Here is a 23077-nt window from a genome sequence, read left to right on the forward strand (position 1 = left end):
AAGGTTGGGATAAATGCTGTGCTGAGTGGTGAGGGCTTGAATTGATAGACACTCCTTAGGCCTGGGGAGCAGGAGTTGATGTCTGGCATGAGTAACAAGGAAGCTAAAGCTTTGCATAGTACTGAAAGGATTTGAAAGGGGTCATCTTCTCAACATCTTCTGAATGAGGCCTTGGAGAAGACAGTCTGTGTTGAGCTGGGAGTATAGTGGAGTCTACACAAAAACTAGGGATCATGCAAATGGTGTTCTTATTTTGTAGAATTTTTTGTCAATTCTATGTCCTTTGCTTTGTGCAGAGGAATTTCTACAACTGACATGAGTTGTCTGGGCATTTAGTCACTCAGAATTCTCAGTGTCTTCTTTGTCTCTTGCAGCTGAAGAACACTAAATTGAGATTGGATGACTGGGTGATAGATAAGAAGGGAAGAAAAAACGGAGATTGGGAACCCAAGAGTGGAGCAGCAAGGGATGTGTGGGAACCAATAGAGCCCTCTCCATAAAGTGATATCCATTAACGACCTCATAGATGGCAATATCATTACAAATGCTTATGCTTTATGTTTCAGCAGATCTGGTAGCTTCTCCCAAAGTAACATAATGGAGATCTTTGACTCTAAAACTGCAGTTGACAGTCGAATCCAAATTATGGCTTCAAAACACTGAAGTTGGCCACAGTCCACTTAATTTCTGTAATAGCCTAAGGCAGCTTTTAATAATTGACCTCATTTTCACAGAATCAAAATAGTTTAGGTTGAAAGGGACATCAGGACATCATCTGCTCCAGCGACCTGCTCAACATGCAAATTAATCTACTTTTATTATACTAAATTAAACAAAAAATCAATTTCAAGAAAAGAACAAATATTACCAGTTTCCTTCAGCTTGCAGTGGGACACTGATGAGTGGTGGGGAGTCTGGATTTATAGGGGGAAACATTTACGTAATCTTATGAGCAGGTATTATTATTGTGAGAGGTGTTAAAATTCCTGCCTAGCTTTTAGATCTGGGGAACTGAACCAGATTGTAATTATCTTCCACACAGCACAGACAGAATTATTAATCACTCTACTCTCATGTGGCCAAATCTACGCCCATATGACTCCAGTGAAACTACAGCTGGGGCTTTGGACACAGTGAGTTGTCAGGTGTTGTGGAAACAGAATAAAGCAGCACACTCCTTGGTGCACAAATAGGACCTTGCATTAAATTTACGGGGCTAAAAGCTTAGAAAATGCTGTATTTCACCTCTAAGTTGAAGGTACTTTTTGCAGGAACTTAGTCTGTCATTTATGGAAACACTTTTTAGGAGAGAAATTCATTTTCACCTGGAAGGATTTCAAGAGAAGCTGTTAAACCAGTAATTTTTCCATACAGAAGTTCATAAAGTAGAGAAAGAACACAAATAGAGAGAATTTAACTCCTGCATATACTTCGTTTCCTTCTGCTGCCTTCCCACATATTCAGGCTCATTATGTCCCTGTGGCAACTCCAAAAGATGTATAAATAGAAGAGAAATTCTAAATTAACCAGCTGCATATGTTTGTCCCCACTTTTAATTCTGCAGTCACATTGAAAAGTGCATTCCACAGTTTGTATTTTCCCTTTTCTATTCCTGTCCCTTACCAATGCCATTCTTCCTTGCAAGTTCTTTCTGCGCACACGTTGCAGGCATTCATCGCCTTGTCGTTTGGAGTGGCACTCATCTCTAAAAATGTTGCTGTCTGCAACCTCTTCTTGGGAAAGCCATCATGGGTTCCCTTTGTAGGCAGTGAAGCCCAGAAGGCAGCTCAGCAGACCAGATGCAGGTTGGAGTAGGTTGAACTGTGCTCTGAATGCCTTTGCTCAGATCTCCATGGCTTGTGAAAGGAATGCAGGGCGCTGTCCTCACCTGCAGAGATCTGTGTGCCAGTTTCCTGTATGTGGGGATGAGTGTGGCTTTACTAATGTTTAACCAGGTTATTCTGCTCACCTTATGTACACGGATTCAGCCCCTAAAGATGTCCTCAGTGATGAAGCCATCGTTCCTGGGAGGGATGGTTCACTCATTCCACGTAGCTGCAGTCTCTGGTGGCCTTTCGAGCTCTCTGCACTACACACAAAGCTAGGCAGCAGCATGTGACTACTGATTTCCTTTCGTCAGAGAGCACTGCTGGGGCTGCTACGTCCCAGTGGAATTGCATTAGAGGTTTCCTCTCTAAGTACTGAGCCTTTCAGAATTGCTTTCCAACAGCACACTGAATGGTCTAAGTGGGGAAGGGAGTTTTAGCAAGCAGTCAGTCATCAATAGCATCCTGCTCTTAAGCCAAGGTAATGATGGCTAGTTGGAGTGTGCCTGCATTTTCCCCAAGTGCCTGCAGGTCTGCTCCCTGAGTGCAGGTATGTATATGTGTGCAATTGCCCTCATCATGTGCAGCCAAGCCGGGAGAACAGTGTGTTTACAGAAACTGTCCTTAAGAGTGATTGCCTCTTGAAGGAGTAGAGCCCATATAAGAGGAGTGGGACTGTCTCCAGCCAGCCCTGGGAGACGATGCTGAGAGCATATTGAAAAGCTGTCTTCAGCAAAGGCTTGCCAGTTTAACAACTCTGTTCACTGTTCCTATTGCACAGTGGGCTCTTTGACGCAACAGAAAGAGCTGCCTTTTTTTTTTTTTTTTTTTTTTGCTTCCTCTTAAATCCGCCTGGCCAATTTAAAGCTTGTGGATATTTCTTCCCCCTCGGGGAAAGCTTATGTGAGGATTTTCTTTTTTAACAGTTCATTCCGTGAAACCTTTTTTTTTCTCCTTGTTTGCTGTTAGAAAATGTTGGAGCTGAACATAAGGCTTTCATTGCAGGTCAGTGACTGAACTCTTGACCAGAGCATTTAACATTTGAGTGTCACTTTGGTAAGCACTGTCATTTGGGAGGAAAAAGCAAGTTAATAAGGCTGTATTGTGTGAGCCCATGTGTGCCTACTACTGGAATAGAAATCTTTTTATGTCTCCAGTGTCCGGGTTCTGTGTGGATGAATTTACAATCTTCCTTTTGTGGACAAATGTACTGAATTAATATTTTAGTGAGCATTGAGGTAATATCACAGTTAAGTCTATATTATCTAATTCCTGAATGTCTCTACTCCTTTAAAATGCAATAAATCATACTATGAATTCCAAATATATAAAGTTCTTGTCTTTTTTTTTTTTGCAAGGATTGTCTTTTTGAGTTTTAATTTTTTTTTTTCTCCACACTTTATTGGGAAGTGTGTTATTCCTGGGCACATGCTGTCTGAAGGAAAGATAGTTATTTGCTACTTTGTATTTCTTCTTAGACTGCTATCAAGGGAACTAAGAAAAGATGTAGGCATATTGTTAATGTCTCTCTTCAAGCTGTATTTGAGGTAAGGCAATTTTTTATCCTTATGTCTGAAATTAGACTATGAAGTAGATGCAGTATTTACTTTCATTATAGTTGCTAAGATTATCCTGCTGCTATTTGTTTTTCTTATTGATAAAATGTGTTTATACTTGTCACAAAATGTTCCTTCTCTATGTGGGACTTAAAATCCTGTATTTTTATTTCAACAATATCTACTACATATCTGCATGTTCCTATTAGCTTGTGTTCTCTGGATCAGTGAAAGATCATTTTTTGCAATTGCTTTGATTTTGTCCACTATGCTTATCATATTGTGTGGGAGTGAGAGGATTTCTTGACCTGGGTGGGCAGTTCTTATGCAAACTTTGCAAAACTGAGTTTCAAATTGTTTCCACTGTGAATCACTTTCCTTGTAAAAGAATTACTTTTATGGTAATGTTTAACTTGAGTAGAATTGTTTTCAAACATATACCATGTACTTTTTGTGTATTCTTTTTTAAGAGCAGTCCAAATAAAATAGTTATTCATATCAAGCTGTTTACTTCCTTGTCTACTTAATGTTACTTCTTACAGGAAGTACATAGCTTTAAAAGGTTGAATCCTTATTTTTGAGCATCAGAATACCTGAAAGGTGTCACTGCAACATTGCCCAATGCAACTGCATTGAAAATGGATTTGTGTGGGAAACCACTATTGGTGAGTTATGATTAATGCATGGGGAACTAGAAAATACTATTTCTTGTTCATATTTCTTTTCAAACAATTTAAGAGCTTACCGTTCAAGGGATGTTAATTTTTCCTTTCTGTATCAAGGTTGCAGTTTTTACAATTCAAGATTTTTGCTCATGCTTTCTATAGTTTTCTCATTATTGAAAGCAACCTATCTGAGTATTTGGGGCATCTCTTACAAGGGGAGTCTGCATCTTTTAAGGCAGACATGCTGTACTGCATGTCCAGAAACACTTTTGATTTAGCAAAATGTTTTAAATCTATCTTGTTTGGCTCCTCACATCTCTGAAGCTGTTTGCTGTTTGAATTCCACCTAGTGTTAGCTCCATTCAGAAGTGTCCTTTAACAGTTTGTCAAGAGGTTTTTTTTACTTGGGATGGGGTAAGGAATGATAGAGGGCAGAGTTACAAAGTTACACTAAACTATTTTTCATTTTATAGAACAAAAATATTTACCACTGTAAACATTTACAATATTCAAATGAATAAATTAATTCTAAGATGGTTTAAAACTCATTGAGGCTTAAATTTCTTTAATCAACATTACACCAAATCTTATTATTTTCTGTCATCTTCTTTTTTGGAGTTAGAAATCCATATCCTGTCACAGTGCAAATACCCACTTTATGTCTGCAACCTCTTTTCTCTGTCAAAAAAAATCTCCTTTATTCCCTATTCTTAAAGTTGTCTCAAGTTGAATGTTCCTTTAAAAACTTAAAATTAAGCAATATAATAATGCAGTCTTTATAGAACATGTTTTCTGAACCTTTTTATGAAAAAATAGATAGGATCTCTGATTCATCATCCCTGGCAGAGGGTGTATTGGGCTGCCTCCCTTCCCTTCTGATCTCTGGTTTGTGAGGTAGCCAGTACTGCTTTCCAAATCTTGTTAGACTCCCACCCCACGATGTGTTGACATTTCTATGGACATTACTTTGCCAGAAAATATGAATGGGGAAGGAGAATAAGTGATGTGTATGGCTTGGTGTGTTCTTTGGGATCTTTGGAGTTGATGCAATATCTTACTGGATTCCATCCATCTTGCTTCCCAAGACTTACTGGAAGGTGTTCATTTTTTTCCATGAAGTTTGTGGTGTCAGCTATCTACCTAGTCAATGTAGAAGAGCTCATGGCTTGCTATATTTCACCTTGCATGCCCCAAACCGGGCTCCTATTACCTGGTTAACTGAGTGCTTGTTTTCTTACCTGTGTCTTGCCAAGGAAAGACTCATTAGTCTAAACCATGCACTATCCAAGAGAGGTGAAGTGGAAATGCACTATCAACTTTTGTTTGTAACAGTTAAAATCAGCAATGCACTTAGAAACACTTACTAAAGATATGGACAAAAAACATAAGGCAAAAATGCTGAATCTATTTACACCTAGCTTCTATTTTCTTTCACCCTGTCCTGCTGACTTGATCCTCTTCTGACAAGATTATTTTGTTTGCATGTAGCTTACCTTTCAGGTCACATCTCCTGGAGAAAGCCTGCTCACAAGTCTCCATCAGTTAGTTACCCTCTGGTGAGAGAAAGCTCTGTCACACTGCATCTTTGTCCACACCAGCATACCTCAGGTCATTTTCTGGTTCTTGAAGAAACTCTCATTTTTTATTCAGTCGCACTACAAAAGTTTTGAGACAGTGCAGTGTTAATCTTTCATCCTCAACTGTTTGTGTGTACCCAGATAAGATGTCATCATTGTGCTCAATGGTTTCCTTGTTAGAGACTCCCAGATATCTTTATTAGTGTAGGTGTTACATTCTTATACTTGACTGGTTGGTCAAAATAGGAGTAAATGTCTTCCCCTCCCTTTGGGACTTAGTTTGCAGAAAAAATGTCTTCATGGTGAGCTGTATTCTCTACCAATGAGTAAATTAACACATTCAATGTTGTGCAGAGCTCTGTCTTTCCTCTGACATGGAGACAGAAAGTTGATTGTCAGAAGATAGCAGAGAGCTGTGTGGGGTTTTTTTGTTTTGTTAAGGTACCTCACTGTTAGAGTAGTTAGAGTAGTTACAGTTCTACAGATTCTGTTTTCAAGTTCATCATCAACAGGTTTATATGTTTTAGGCTAAACTGTACTTTTTTAGGCCAGTTCCATGCCAATGGGAATGTTCTTAAAAGTACATTAGCATTGAACATTGTTTAAGGATCATCTAGTTCCAACCCCCCTGCCATAGACAAGCATACCTTCCACTAAATCAGGCTGCACTGCCTTGATAACAGAAAAATGTTACTGAGTCACTTGGACATGACCATCATCCTCCTAAAGTAACAGAACAGTGATAGAAACTCTACTGAAGTTAAATCCTCAGAACTGCTTTTTCCTTTTTCCTCTCCATTATGTGTCTGACAGTGGTTTGGCAATTTACTGGCAAGAAGACATGGAACAATATGCACTCCAGCAACATTGGAACAGTATGTAGATACCCCTGGGAATTGTTTCTACTGGAGATGGTTGGGCAGCAAGAGTTTTCTGGCTTGCTATTTCTTAAAAGAATTTTTTTTTATAGCTGAGGCTATAAATAGTTGACAGTTCTTAAATTGAATAATCCCAGCTTCCTTTCCAGGATAAGAAACTGGATCAAGATTTTCAAAGCCAAAAGTCTGCAGCCCAATATATCTATTAATCATCTGCTCATAATGTTGCTCAGATTTTGAGGCAATTCTCTTATTGTTCCTGTTTTGTGTATGGTAAAAAGACTCACACAGAATCTTGCCACTGGGCCCGTGGCAGAGCCAAAAGCTGGACTTATATGTCCTGCATTTAAGGGCAGCTTTTTGCCTACTAGATTATGTTTTATTGTATAGCCATATTTAGAAATCAGAATCACTTAATTCAAACTGGTTGAGTAACTGTAACTCCATCTGGTTTACTAAGAGATAATTTATTTTGAAAGTTGGCTTAATAAAGAATTACAGGCCAAAATGTTCAAACCACAGGAGTGATTGAGTATCCAAAGGCCTCCCAGGCACATGCACCAAGGCAGAGAGCTTCAGAGAGTTTCATGTTACCCAGACACGTACTGATGGTCAGTGGTTTGTGTTGCACTCACACCTTTTACTGGGATGTGAATGGTGAAAGGTAAGGAGATGTTCTGTCACCTGTGCTGCCATTCCTGCTACTGAGGTGGTACTTCAACTTCATCTGGGAGGGCAGAATATTTCAGTCTTAAAAGTGGGATTTTAATACTTGTACAATTTTAAGATTTTTCCAGTATTTTCCCCTATGATTTAGTAGAAGGTAGTTATGAAAGTCCTGGCCATGATCATAACAGAGGCAGACAGAGCTACATGTGCCAGGGATCAGTGGTAATCACTCAGTGAACCAAGTGGCTTCCAGTTTTGAGGGGTGCATTTTTATTTTTTAGCTTTTGTAGCCAGTCACCCAACCCCTGATAGGACAGTTAAATTTCAGCTTGCCCAGACCAGAGTATGTCTATATTTGTGTTCTTTGATTCATATATCCTACAACTGATATTTTCATTAACATTACAATGACCGTGTACGTACCGTCTTTCTTCACAGAGGGAAACTTTGAGTTGCATTGATTTTGAAAAGAGGAGCTTTACATCAAATAGTCATTCCCATGTGTGCTTTTAATGTGGAGCCAGTATTTTAGGAAAGCATTCCTCTTCAGTTAGAATAGTCTGAAAATAGAGGTAATAGAGGGAAATTTTGAAAAACGCTTTGTACAGGAAACTTTGTATTATTTTATTTGTGAGAAGGAGTAGCCTTTAGATTTCAGGGAAGAGATTTTAAATAAACTTTGGGAAATCTTGTAAAAAGCTATTAACAAAATATACAGTGGTGTGCATAGTGAATCATGTTACCTGCACTGCTTTTTCCTCATCGTACTGCTATTAAGTAAAAAAACTGTCTGAAGGGAATATATAACACATCATAATGTTACTTCTAATCCTAGCAAATTTAAACAGAAATATTTTAGATTAATGAACTTACTGTGAAAGTAGCGGTTGCTAGCTTAAAAATTGATACAGAGATTTGTTTGAGCCACAGGGATAGCAAACATGCCACTGACCTTTCAATATACAGGATAGTGTAAGGTGATTTCATGAGATAAAAGTCAGTGGTGAAGTTTTCTGATACTTAATTGAACTATGTATATAAATTTATGAATTAATAAGCTACTCCGAAAATATAGCGGCTTTCTCTGAAAATTGTTCAGGAAATGAAAAGCACTTACGTAATGTTAAAGGAATGAAAGGAAAATTTCTTAGCATTAGAGAAAGGAAAATAAAGCTTCACTCTAAAATCCTTAGGAACTAACTACACTAAGAAACTAGATCTTTGCAAATGTAAGGTACCTGCAAAACAGTTTTGAGAGCACATCTCAGAACCCCTTAAAAGTGTTGCTATGAATTGGTGGCCCTAGTTTTCTGATGGGGACAAAAAAAGTTTAGAATTCAGTGGGTATGGATGTTTGCATTTGTCCAGTGTGGTTTAGACTTTGTTTTTCTTCCCTGCTATTGGATCTGCCTTTTGCTATGACAGACAGGTAGAAGAAGCTGAAGAAGGCTGCTGTTACACACCTTGTTTGCCAGCAATTCCAGGGAGTGGCAGGAGAGACAGAGCTATAAGGGGCGCCTGCATGTGCTGTGTACTCCAGCTGCAGGAGTATGTGGGAAGCGGAGCACTCCAATTTCACCCAGGCACCACTTATACTGGAGTGCTGGTTCTTCCTGGCTAGCACAGGTGGGCAAGTGAGGAAGTGAGTCACGTCCAAGGAAAATGTAAGCTTTTTTTAGAGATTTTACAGATGTATGTGACAGAATTTTTCCAGTAAATTCAGGGTCATAATTTTCTTACTTTCTTTCAATCAGTTCGTCTGCTTGAGTTGGTGAAAACAGGCTCATCTGGTGGTAAAGGTTTCTGATTTTCTTAGGGTATTTGTCCATTTCTCATCCTCTGATTAGAATCTTTCAGGCTATTAACTACTACTAAGGTCAAAGCTTCAGAGCCCAAGTAAAAAAACTCGTCTGGCAGCTACTTAGTAATATTGTAAACTTATTAAACATCAAGAGAAAAAGAGACAAAAAGGTGTGGATTAGATTTATGAATTAGGATTTAAAATAAAATCTCAATTTTACCTTTTTCCTAGGAGAAAGGAGCTTGTAAAATGCATTTGAAAAGGCTTTGTATCTCAGTAGGAATCCTCTGGCATTTTGCTGAAGTAATCTTCATTTGTTTTCTAACCTCCATCACTGATAGCAAGGATTTTTCACTTGTTTAGTATTACAGTATGATTTCACTTTCATGCAACTCCAGCATGCCCTTTATGTGGGTCATATATTCCTCGTCCTCCTCTATATTGGTCTAGCATTTCTAATTATTTCCATATTCATGGAGCTCAGTTACTACACAGCCAATTGAAACAGGCAGGCTGCTCAATGTCTTTTCCACTCCAGGAGTAATTTAATCAGGGAGTGACTGCATTATTTTTTCAGAGAGCTGAACTGTGCAGGCCAGGTGATCTGCAGCGGAGAAGAGCATCATTATTAAAAGGCTCAGACGTTCCATGCCATTTGTGCTTCTGTGACTTGTAGTGCAGCTAACGGTACTGTCCTGATGTTTTTTCTCATATGCATGATTCAAATGTAGTCAGTTAGAGGAGGTAGAAAAGAGGATGGATGTATCAGGGGACTGAATTTATGCTGCATGAGACTGAGTTTCAAAGATGTGGCATCCTGTGAGATCCTTCATCGCTGCTGTATTTGTTTTAAAGAAGTGCTCGTACTCACAGAGCATATTAAGTGTATTTCTTTAGTTTCCTTTTGAAGTTCCATCCTAGAGTTAAAAAATCTTACATGGAATTTTGATATTGGTACATTCCCACATAAATATTTCAACTTTCATAAAGCAGCAAAGGAGAGATTTGGCTTTGGGGGAAAAGCCATCAGGGATCCATTATAATCTTCATCTGGGCTGATAATGTGCTCAGACAACCAGAGGGAATAGGTAAGCCTTGGCTGTCACAGGTACCTTAGAACCATGAGGATTTCCTTCCTCTGTGAGGAGCCAAATGGATGTCCCTTGCTATCAAAGGGAGTCCAAGGGAAGGGTTAGCTCTTTTCCAGAGTTACCAAGGAAAGAGAGAAGGTGTGGGTGAGGCAGATCACAGAGTGCTTGTGTCATAAATAGCTGTGCTGTGTCAATTTCTTGCTGCTGGGGACTGTTATTTAGATGAACATCGGGTACAGGTGACAACTACATTTTTCTTTGGAGTCCTTGGGCTGGATTACAAGCTTGTGGGCATGATTTCATGACGGAAGAATGGCACAGGTGAGGTGAGCATCGCCTTGGGAGTGCCACTGCAAAACTATCCTGAGGGCCCCTTTCAACCTGGTATTCTATGATTATATGATTGCTCAGTAAGACTTTTCTGCTGTTTCTTTTAGGAGTTGTGTTTTCACTTTTATATTGCCTTTAAAAAAATAGAAATTGAAAAAATTTATGGATTCAAATAATAAGAGTCAAATTGTGTCCACAGCTCCTCTCAGCTGAGTATGCACGATCATAAAGGTGATTAGTGATAAAATCATCTGACTTTTAAAGTCACAGAGTCAGTTAGACTCTGTCTAACTGATACTTGAACCTTTACAGTGGCATATTAAAAGCTTTCATGTTGGTCTAGACTTCTTTAGTTTCTTGTTTTGTCACTGCAGCTGCCATGGGCATCTCCAGTCTGGGCACATTTTCCCCCTCCTATTTGAAGTACATAGACATTTTCCAATTAATATTTATGATAACATACCTGTGGAGAGAGAAAAACTCCCATCTTCTAGAGGTGATATTCTGATCTAGAGGTGAATTCTGATCTTTCACCTTGAGATTTTTGGAGAAGCAGTATTCAGCGTATTAATAGTGATGCTAACTCTTACACTGCTAGGGTTGAATTTGGATTGTCCAATTTCAGATGCATTTCAGTTCAATATCTTGTTATGCTTCCTTGCATGATAGTGAGGAGAAGAAGCCACAGCAAGTTATTTCATCTTAAGTATGTATCCACTTCTGTTTATTTTCAACATCTTATCAAGATGCATAATACAGTGGGCATCATCATTATTGTCTTTGCTACAGCTGGAAATATCAAGAGGAAGACGGGGAAATGACTTGCACAGGATCATCTTACCTTCAGGAAGGAGACTTGGCTTGCTGTTCAGTCCCATAATATAGTGACATATATATCTGTCATGTAGGAGTTGATCAGGACTATCTTCCAGACCAGTTTCCAGACTCTTTCCTTTGGAAAGATATTGGAACCTGCATGTGGTGACCTAGACAGTGCAGTAGTGTTTTGGAAAGTTCTGATGTGCTGCACTCTGTTCACCTCAATGCACTGAGAGCTTTTGCTCTTTCTTACAGTATTCTTTTGGTTTTACTCCATGGGCTTTCTTTAAGAGAGGACTTATTTCCCTATATGAAGGCTGTAGTGTACTTTTGCCTGATGAATGGTACAACTTCTGAACTGTTGCTCCTTAGCTTATGGTACACACTTAATACTAAACTTTTGGTCTTTCTCATCAAACTGATGTGTATGGTCAGTAGCAGTTCAAGGCAAACATTTCAGATCTCTTAGGACTGAAACAACAAAGCCAAGCCAAAAAAGTGTTACCAGCACTTTTTATATTGCACAGGACAATTTCCATTCAACTATATCTATTTTCTGGCTAAATATTTATTTGTTTTCCTTGGATATTACATCTTTTTCTTAATTTTGATCTCTTTAAATTTTTTTATTCTCTTTCATCTTGCTGGTGTTGCAGATTAAAATGAATTCACTTGCATTCCTCAAGATTGTATCAAGGTAGAGGAGAAGAATTTCTAAATTGCATTGTTGTTTTTCAGATCAGAAAGCAACTATGACATGAAAACTTATCAGTGGAGAAGATCTGTTGCAATTTACAGAGGAAAAAACAGCTGATGTCTTTATGTTATGATACTTACCTCAAAATTAAGGCCTGAGTCTGCATTTGGTTCTATGTAAGCTGCAGCTAGAATTGGATTTTTGACAGTTTCCCAAGCTAAAACTGACATGGAGGTGCCTTTGTTTTCACAAGTTCCAAAATAGCTGCTTTAAAATTAATCCAGAGAAGGCTGAGGTGATACAGGAGGTAACACAGAAATGAAAAGCTTCTGTCTTGCCCAGTGTATTATTCATCAAGCCTAGGATACCAAACTGGGCTGAAGTATCACCACTCTGATATATTGACACTTATTGTCAATACTGCACTTCTGTGTTCTCATCTATTGAATAATCCTGTTTAATGCCCAGAAATGTCAATTTTTACTGAAATCTGGTAGGTCCCAGTAATTTAATTTTGACTCCTGCTGAGACAAGACAGCGATTGTATGTTATTATTATGTTTCTGCCTTTTTGGTGCTTCATACTTTGTGTCCTCATACCTGTCTCCAGAACACAGTCTCTTAGGCTGAATATCTGCTTTTGTCCAGGTTTCCACCAAGTGGATAGCCTCTCTCTTAGGCTGGCCTAAATTGTGATGTACTTACCACAATAATTTTCATCTTTCCTCAGGTATTTCAGTATGTGCAGTCCTGGCAGCCTGGACTTGATGCCTCTTTCCAGAGTTTGTTTGATTTCTCCTATTTTTTCCTCTGTCTCGATGTCTGATTAGTTTGATACAGTTCACATAACTGTATTGTGCTGCTGACTGCATTATCTCTGTGTAATCAAAGACATGCAGACTGACATTTGATTTTCAGTGGAATAGTAACTGGGGAAGAGGTCTGGTTTGTCTTCACAAATATATTTACATGCAACCTATACTGTCATACATTATTTGTGCAAGGATAGGCTGAAAAGCTTCTGAAAGATGGAAAATAATAATAAATTCCTATGAAGTAATATTGGGGTGCTTGGCAAGCAGTGCAGATATGTGCCATGGCCCTGAACTTCCACATGGTAGAAGGAAACACAGTGAGGTTGACAGAGATCAAAGAAGTAACACTGATAACCTATAAGGAACTGGCAAGATCCACTTCAGTTTCTGCAGAGGAATCTGAGTTCAAGCTTTTTAGGGATGTTTATTGTTCTCTGTCTCAGGAGCTCAGTTAGGAGTCCAGAGTGCTGAGCTGAGGTGTGCTTTTGGTCAGAGAGCAAGTGTAAATTTATGCCAGAAATTTCCTCAGAAAATGATTATTCCATATGGCTTGTGGGAGATATCTAGGCTATGTTTTGACCTTATATTTCAGGCTCTGTTGCTGCTCACCATGGCAATGGGAACTGTGGGGAAATGCTGGTCATAAATAAGCACTGATACCTTTGATTCAACTGCATCACAGGACAGGTGACCTGTGTCCGAAGTGCAGAGCTATGGGCCTGGGGAGGGAGGCAGACAGTCAAAAGTCTATGGGGAGGAAGAAAGCCAGATAGAGACACCTGCCTAGGGTCAGAGAGAAGGACTAAGCTTTCATGTGGGGATGTGTCCTTTCTGATGCTTTTTTTTTCCTGGTTTAATAAGTTCCAGTAAACAAATAAAATATGTTCTCTTTTTGATGTAGCTTGGCTGAGTCACTATATTTCATAAGAGTCAGAGGTGCCCAGAAAGTTTGTTGTAGCTGGATTCAGGCCTATTGGACTTGCTCAGATAAATAGACTTGGTGGAAAGAGGAGTGTTAAGAGCTTTCTAACCCAGCCTACCTTTGGGAAGAAAAAAAGCTGGTAGAGGCTGCACAGGGAAAGTAAGAGAGCAAACTGAGTGAGAGTCCCTGTGCACTCATCACTCCTTCCTGGGGAGAGGTGTGGTTCTCGTCCAGCCTCTGTTGAGCTCTCTAAGGCTCTCCTGATGTTCTCTGCAGATATGTATGTCTTGAACATGTGGGGAGTTTTGTTGTTTTGTTGGGGATTTTTTCCCAAACACATTTCAGAATCCAGGCCAGCTGCTACAGCTGCTTCCCTTCAGCAAAACCGCTTCAAACCATGCTGAGGTTTTGTGGCTCTTTGTAGCTGCAAACCTACTCACAGCCAATTTCCTCACTTTACAAGGGTATTTTAGCAACATAGTAATTCTAAGTGGTTCCATAAATGCCCTCATCTTTTGTCTCCATTTGTTTACTCCTCACTTCGTTCTTCCAAATATATTTTTCCATCCCTTTAGCAAAGCCAAGTGAGTCCATAGTGCTCCAACAAAGGTATATCAATGTTGATGGAGGAGACTGGAGGAATGCTTGAGGACAGCACAATCCATCATTTAACCCAATCCCTTCTGATTCCTAGGATGCAGATTTCAGCAGAGTGGTTCATTTTCTCACAACCATATGGCTTCTTTGCATGCATGTGGTCTGAGCATTAAGCAGCAGCAATCAGAGCCAGCAAACAGCCTGATGCATTAGGAAATCTAGACTGTGCTGCTTGTTTACTTGGATTGTAAATGTCATCTTGGCAAGTGATCTCCTGTCTTGCATACGCAGTTTGTAAGTTGATTGCTGAGCTTAAATGGCATCAGCTGGGTAATGAATTTTAAGGTTTGTGTTTCTGTTCTTTAGTGACCCTGTGCACATGACATGAAGGTGCAACGCACCTCTGAAGCTCTTTTCAGATGTTCAATTGCAGTGTATGTACTGAGCTAATCAGAGGGATTTGACTTTTTGCTATTGAATAGATTCACTAAGGACTAAAAAAGATATTACTGTAATTTTCAATGAAGTCAGGCATAGACCGATCTAAATAATGGCTCTGGTCAGATGGTCTACTTGCAATGTTCATTAATAGCAGTTACTACTGCTGTACTGATGTTTTGTATGCACAAAATGCTTTACAAAGAATCAGTACTGACTGACATTCAGCAGATAATATTGTTCTATACCATGAAAAGAACATACTTGTTTTTTCTTTTATTTTTTCCCTTTCAAAATGAAACTAAAACTTCCACAATAAATCATTATGACCTTGGTAATAATTCAGTTTTTCCATTTAGGTGATACATAGATACTCTGCATTTTTTTTCTTTCAAGTAAAATTTGGTAAATAAGACAAACCCAAAGTCTCCTGATCCCCAGTCACAATGGCATTCCAGAATAAAAGAGAAAATTGTTGAGAACATGCCTGCTTATAGGTGGGAAAATAGCAAAAGTTAACTAAATGTATCCAGCTATAGGGCTCTAAAAATAATTTTCATGTTGTGTCTGTACCTTTGAAATCTACCAAGGATGCATAAAATCAGATGTGTGAAAATGTTTGCTTTCCATCACTACAGCTGATTTGCTTTTAGTAGGAAATTACAATTTGTAATTTCTTTCTCATTTGATTCCTCAGTAGCTACTGAAGTCAATGGTGTGACTTCCTCATGTTATCTGACAAATATTAATAAAGTGTTGTGTCAGTGTTCCTGATTTTATGTTCCCTTAAATACAGAGTGTTTTGTCTCTGGCACAGGTGAGTGTGTCTTGACAGTTTTCAGTTACAGTAGAACTAGTACTACACATTACTAATGTTCCTCTTCTAGTATCATGTCATCATTACCTTAACTCCTTGTGGAACTTACCCTTTTTCAAAGGAAAAAAAAAATTAGTGACCATCCCAGTAATATCCTTTTTGTAAGATTTTTTTTTTTTTGGTTACATGTTTCAGTGTCTCCAATGAAACTCAAAGTTGAGCTCTTCTTTCACAGTGAACCATCTCCTTTTAGCATCTCCTTTCAAGTAGTCTGTGCACTGTTTTAGTTGTGTGAGAAACCTCATCTAGATACCTCATTGCCACCCTGGTGAAAAAAAACAGTGTGTCCTTTAGAAAGCCTCCTCAGTGTTGCCAGGGATGGGTGCAGTATTTCCAGCTGAGATTGACCAGGTGTTTATTATACCAGGAAATGCCCATGCTGGGGTCTTCAAAATCATGCACTTCTGGTGTAGAAAGTATTTAAACTGTATAACTGGGCTGTCTTCTGTGGGTGTGGTGGAAGCATTTTTTCATCATTTCATGATTTTTTTTCTGGTCAGCTTTGCAGACTGAAATGGATCACACCTGAGAACTGATTTGTCTAATGAGTATATCCTGCATCTTGCAGCATTGTGCTAAATTGTGGGTTTGAGCTGAGGGATGGCTGTGTTTTGCCAGTGCTTTAAAGCACTGGCAAACTTTATTTCTTCTCAGGCCATAAAATGTGCTGCTAACAAACACTCTGTTGCACAAGCCTCTAGTGCAGTGTGTATTGAGAAAGACTCTAAGATTGAGATACTCTGGAAAAGGAAGCTGCCTAAAAGAAGCAGCCTCCTTTTCCACCCATTACATCTAGTTGCCTTTAGTTTTGCCCATTTTGGCTGGACACCAGGGACCCATATCTACAGGGACTTCCATGTGCAGTTCAGCATCTGAGGAAGCCACTTCTCAGCTGCTCCTCTTGTCTCTCTTCAGGCTGGGAATCCTTTCCTGCCTGTGCTAATGGATATAGAAGGCTTATCCTATAACTGCAGGCTGGGGGTTTTGTGTGTAGCTGTCCTCCTTAAACTGCAGCTTTCTGCTTGTAAAGGACAATGTGCTTGGAGGGAGTGAATTTCATGGGCCTTCTCTTCTGGAAGTCAAGGAGTGTGCAGAACCTCCTCCACCCAGCAAATGGTGCACACATCAAAATAATCATTCTGAGGGTATACCCTTCTTAAAAGAAGGAGGTGGAAAATGATGCTGTGAGATCATGGTGCGGGTATTTACCTCACATTTGCTCTTCAAATTCCTCCTAGTGCTCCTGTGTGACAGACTCATGTGAAATTCCAGATCTGCCAACAATGAGGAACCTCACTGTGTAGCTGCAATATGTGCACAGTATTTAGTTTTACACTCCTGATTTTAAAGGCTAACAGAGTTCTAATTTCAAGGTATTTACCATTTTCTTACCCTTTTTCCTCTGGGCTGGAGTCACAGTTTGTACCATATTTAAGGTTTCCAGGCTGATTGCCAGCACTAATGCCTCATTTCAATAGACCAGCCAAGTTGGTTCAGCAAGGGCCTCCGAAGTGGCCTGCACATCTGTTAGGGAGAAAGAAGAAGCTATGGGCCATCATCTGGTATCTGATGCCTTGCTGTCATAACAGATTCATTGAGGGCCCAACTGGACCTGATTTCTACTGTGCAAAGTGTTGAACAGTAAGGAACACAATTGTTCTGGGAAGGTTTGCTGTGGAGAAATAGAAAATGGGTAGGAAATGTGCAAGGAGTGATAGGAAATTGTGTAGCTTTCATCTGGAGCAGACCCCACTGCCTGGGAGCCTGGACATTCTGAAAGGAATGCAGCAAGACCCCAGGTAGAGCAGTTGGCTCTAACATCACTGATAATGAAGGAAATATTTGCCTCTGGAAGTTGAGATTAAATTGCTTTATTTCTTTAACCATCTGTTTGAAATAGCTTCTTACCATCTTTTTTTCTTTCATCCAGACATTACTTTTATATCAATATGCCACATTTTGCTGTCCTAAGAGCTTCTCAAAGGCTTGCTATTTTTAGGCTTGTAATAATGGATGTGTGCATGACTCCTCAGCTGGCAAGCAGCTTGTTAACTCAGACTGGTGCCTGGTTCTTGCATCTTTTTATATTTTGAGTCAACTGTATCTTTTGAGATAGAATATTTTAAATAAGCAGAAGTAGGTGTACAAAACCAAAGGGGAGGCCAAAACCATCTGATTTTCATTCTATTCTTACCCTTTTCTGCTGAGTGCATCTTGGGTGTGTTGGACTTGCTGGAGATACACTAAACTATTGCACTGTACAGGTTGGCTGATGTCTTTTATTCCTGTAAAAGTAACTGAAGTTAGAAATAAACTGAATAAACAGTAGGACACTGGATTAGTCTTACAGGGGGCAAGTCAGTGTGTAAAAGCTATCAGGAGGGTTTCCACTCCCTAGAATGTTACCTTAGCTCAGTTGTGGCTGTAATGAACACACTGTAATTACTTAAAATAAGTTAATTGGCATTGTGTTATGATGGCTCTTCAGGTGATTAAGTTAGCCAGGTAAATTCCCTAGGCTCCCATCAGGAATGTGGCTAGATGAAGTCCAGAAGACAATTCAGGAGCTAAGTGCATGAGCCTGACTTTGGGTAATGTAATAAATGAGGTCTCTCAGCAGCACATCTCTTACAGTAAACAAGGGAGAGTTCTGCCTATGATTGTCTGTAAGATAATCATGTTCTTTGAACTTTCCAGTTATTTACATATAATACACTTTTCTTTGTCATTTTTGACTGCAGCTTAATAGAATCAAGTACTGATCAAGAAGAGTAGCTATTGAAATTGGTTGTCCTCTTTCAGAAGTAGCTAAAAGCAGTACCTACATTTGTAGTAGTATGCAACTTCTCTGAGAAGGAGATGGGAAAATGCCAATTTTGAAGCAATGAAAGTCAAAATCAGGGTAAAAATCCAGAGAAGTAATGAAGGAAAGTAACATTTCCCAAACAGAAGAATTATTTCATATGCATATCTGCAAAAATTCAAACTTATGCTTGGGGAATAAATTGATCATCAAAATCACAAATTTATGCTCAGGGAATAGATTAATCATCAAAATCACAAATATTAAAAAGATTTCTTTCCTGTACAAGATTTTTTTTTCACCTTTCAAAGCACTTGGTATCCTCTAAGAGATGCAATGTAAACCATTACATAGATGGCTGATATCATCTACTCTATCAGGCAATTTTTCTTAACTATATTTTCCTTTAAGAACATAGGGATTTCCCACAGCTTCTTCAGTTTCACTGAGTTTTTGTCACACTTTCAATGCAAAGTTTGTTGTGAACAGGAGAGAATTAAACCACCAAAATCCCCTGTGCATGCACCAACCTAGTGCTTAAAAATTCTCCCTCTCTGTGAATTTTGTTTGAACCAGGGATGACTTGCTTTTTACCACATGGTCCACATCCACATGCTGAGACCATTTGCTCATATTTCATTCTTTCCTGTAGGAACTTTCAGCTGCTGTTTAACAACTAACATGTTCCACCAACAGTTACTTTCCTTCCTCTTTCAGACAAAAGGCTGTTAAATTCTCTTGACATTTGTCCTTAAGATGCCAGTCCTGGAAAACTCTGCCTGTTATTTTGACTGCAGTTGGAAAAAGGAAATTCTTTTACATCCATAGGAGAACAATTTTTCTTTTAGGGACCAATGAACTATTTGTAGTGAGACATTTCACTGCTGTTTCTAATAGCCCTTGTTGAACCCTTGCCCTGTGATAATAGAACAACACAGGGAAAGAAAGTAGTGGAGATGTAGGGAGTTAAACTGAGTTAAGCTGCCATGAGTTGGTACTGAAAACGGTATGATTTTAATATTCCACAGAGAACTGTGGAATATTAAAAGGAGGGAATGGAAGAAAACTGTACAGGCACAGCAGCAATTTATTCTTTTTTGTTTCATTAGCTTACACAGCTGTGCCAGCACACATCCTAGCCAATCTTTGTTAAAATAAAAATAATGCTGTCGTTTGCAGACAGGTTTCCATGTGGAGAAAAACAAAGACTCAGTAGCATGAAGCTTAAACTCATAAGGAAATTTCTTTACTTCAAGTATTCTGGTAGGCTATGAGATTACACTTTTTTCTCTATTCCTGTTTTCTGAAAAACATTGCACCTAAGGAACAAGGATAAGCAGAAAACTGTTTTCTTTAAAAAATTTAACTATCCTTAAAAAAAATAATTGTTTGCATCAACTTTGACACAAAGTTACATTAAACCAAGTCAGATACTTTTATGGTACAATGAGGAAAAATGTTACAGAGTAAGATCATATTGTGTGCATTATTTCATAACTTCACATGAAATGGTTTTGCTTCTGATTGAAGCCTGAAGCTCTTTCAAGGGATAGGCTCTTTGTAACTTTTCAGGAAACGCTGAGCTGACTGCAGGGTGTACCTCTCCTGTGTAACAAAAGGGGAAAAAAGGATAGCTCCTGCTGGTAGGGAAACTGGCTTTACTTATGTCATCAACCAGCTCTGTGTTAGGGAACCAGGATGCCTCTTGTGTAAACTGTTAACATTTAATGTATTTCTAGCTAAATGACTGGGTTTAAGAGCTATTGACAATATGCAATAACTGCAATTAAAATCTCCTTAATAAGCTACAGTTTTAATCCCAGATACCAATACAGTCAATGAGGGAACTGAAACTTCTTAAGGACCAATGAGAAATTATGTTTATGGCTGTAATTTGGTATATCAAAGAGGTGTAAAATAGAATATCAGACTACTTGTTTGAATTACTTGTTAGAATTGCTTATAAAGCAATTGAAAGATAGATTCCATTTTTAATATGATTTGAGGATCAGAGATGAAAACTCAACCAAAGTAACTGTGATTAGGTGTCTCATTAACACTTGAAAATGTGGCTCGGTTTAACTAAAGGATATAGAAATGTGAAGACATTTTTCATAAATTTAAAAGAATATTTTTTTCTTGTAGCCATTTGACCAAAAGCAGTTTTCTGTGGACCTGTGTGCATTCTGACACCTTCAAAGATACAGAAACTGACAGGAATTGGAAATTTGAAGCCCTATGATTTGTTAAGTTAAAACAAAGTAGGCATTCTCAGCCTATTGGAATATTTTATTAAAAAATAAATCTATATAAGTAATGAAATATCATACAATGATAAATATCTTCATTCTGTTGAAATCAATCAACCTGAATGAAAGGTTGTAGACAGCTCTGTTTTGCAAGATAGTTCTTTAATTTTTGGTTGTACTCAGGTTTGGGGTTTTTAAAATTCCTTTTTGGAAGCAGAATTTCATGGTCAAGTGGATAGAAAACTATATAATATGAAATATAAAAAAGCCTTCCTTTCTTTTCATCTCTGCCTAGACCTTTGCTGTGACTTATCTTTTCAAGTTTCCATAGTAAAGAATTAGCTACTTTAATGATGAAGGTGAAGTCAGTGAGATTCAAGTATTATGTGAGCTCCAAATTAAAAAATGGAAAACATATTTGGAAACTTCTTCTAGAAAGAGAAAAACTGTTTTACTGAAATAACTGAAAGAGCTTGGGCTTTTCAAAGAATTGCTAGGAGATGGTTTCCTGGTATATCAAGGAAATGTTGGCCCTTTGACCAAAACCATGTATCAAAACAGTGGTGCTGAAGGAGAGGAGACCTTGTGGCACGTTTGTTTCTGAGTAACACTAACCTGGAGGAGGAAGGAAGTGGGGGCTGGATCGGGGCCTGGCCTCTTCCTGTCAGTACAGACCAGACTGACAGCCAAATGCAGATCAGTGGAGCTTGGGGGCAGGTACAGGAGAGTGTTAATGCTGCAAGTATTGGGGCTCTGTGCAGAGCCAGGGTAGCTTCTCTAATTCTGAACCAGGCTGCAGTTGTTTTCTGGCTTCATGGTTATTAGTTTGTATTCTGAAACTTGATTTTCTCCTGTAATGTAAACCACAGATTAAAAGTCATTTTGGTCAGCAAAATTAGTTCCTATCCTGCTAATTCTTGTTCAGCCTAGATAACCTATCTAATCCTTAACACCTTGACTATCAAAATGGTTTTTTTCTGTTGTCTCCTTTGCTTTTAATTATTTTATTGAAAGCTCTGTATTGATACCACACTACCCAGAAAATTTAATTTCAAGTACAAGGAGCTCAAAATTGCCATAAGAATATAACATTAGACTTGTGGCAGCCAGATGTCTCTTCTCAGTTCCCACATGCTGGACTCAGGAGGGAGGAAACCTCTTCCCCTGCCAACTCTGCTGGAGTTAATGAAGTTCAAGTCCACATCCAGCTTGGTACAGAGCATTCTAGCTGTACCAGGGATTTCTGGCAAGGAGAGGAAGACATAATCTCCAGGTCAGGCTGGATTGTTCAAACATCTTAAAACTCTATTGCTACCTTACAGGCAGTCACTGTTACGATACTTTATCACCTCTCAGCTTTTCTCAAATCAGGGGTGCTTTCACTGCCCTGTGCACTTGTAGCTGCAGGCCTGGACTGGCAGCTAAACATATGAAAGGTTTTAGAGCCTTGACTAAAGAAGTCCTAGTCAAATACTGGGAGAGACACAAACCGCTTTCCACCCTGCAGCTCAGCCTAGCTAGGCTTTCCTGTTTCTGAACACAACTTAGCCATGCACGGATAAATTTTGCTTTTGTTTAATAGATAGGTGCTAAACCTTCCCTGATTCATGACCTACATCACAGGTGTGCATACACTGGGCTTCAGATTTCATTGAAAATTTGGCTGTGGAACTTTGGGATGTACATCTGGCAGAATCTTTGGGGTTCCTTGCATAAAGTGACATCAATATGAACTTTGTACAAGAAAATGTTTTAAGTAACACTCATGAAGAGATGGTCTAAACCAACAAGCATTCACAGAGTGTCCCCACATAGGTGTAGATCTCTTCAGTTTTACAGGGCTTGCTGACCTGAGCTACTTTCGTAGAGCTGTGGACACCTTCATTCTTAAAAGCAATGACTGTTCATTCCCGTGGTGGCAGCCAGTTTTCTTTTGCTTCTATGAATCACTGAGGGGGCATGTGTAAACATTTCAAAGTGAAATAATAGCATTTTTTCCCAGGTACAGAATTAAATGGATAAGCAAAATTTATTCCACTATTTGCTTTAACGAGGAAATACTAATGGATTTTGTGTTTTTTCCTTATTACTCTGATTCTAAGATATTTCATAAGCTGGTATAGATTGGTGTTATATTAAAGCTGAGTTAGTCTATCTGGAAGCTCTCTACATGCATAGAAATTGAATTAGATCTTAAAATTAGAATTAGATCTTAAAAAAAATTAGATCGTAAATTAGAGTAGCATTATTTAGCTGTTCCCTGGCTGTAGCTTGTCCTTGTTTTGTTAGCTAATTTCCTACAAAAAGAAACTGTTCTCAGCATGCTGCTATATTTGATGTTGTATAGGGCTCTTGCAGCATCATATGATTGGGCAAAAATGCTCCTTTTTTTCCATATCGACAAAGCAGAGATGGTACTCACCTAAATGAAATTAAAGTGATGGTCACGTTCAGAAGATGCTGATCTT

General features: G+C 38.8%; 1 protein-coding gene across 4 annotated transcripts in view; it reads left to right on the forward strand.

Annotated features, from left to right (window-relative positions):
- Positions 1–2693: 2693 nt before the first annotated feature.
- Positions 2694–23077, forward strand: part of CSGALNACT1 (chondroitin sulfate N-acetylgalactosaminyltransferase 1) — a 59625-nt gene continuing 39241 nt past the window's right edge. For 2 of the 4 annotated variants that reach the window (XM_054295502.1, XM_054295499.1), the window contains exons 1-2: positions 2694–2831; positions 3305–3373. The gene's annotated coding sequence lies outside the window, so the exon portion shown is untranslated. Of the gene's footprint in view, positions 2832–3304; positions 3374–9590; positions 9660–23077 lie in introns of those variants that run through there. The other 2 variants (XM_054295500.1, XM_054295501.1) reach the window with 2 other exon arrangements.

This window comes from Melozone crissalis, unplaced genomic scaffold, assembly GCF_028551555.1.
Source record: "Melozone crissalis strain CALT ecotype California unplaced genomic scaffold, PUWL_Pcris_2 ptg000006l_1, whole genome shotgun sequence".
NCBI classification, from domain to species: domain Eukaryota; kingdom Metazoa; phylum Chordata; class Aves; order Passeriformes; family Passerellidae; genus Melozone; species Melozone crissalis.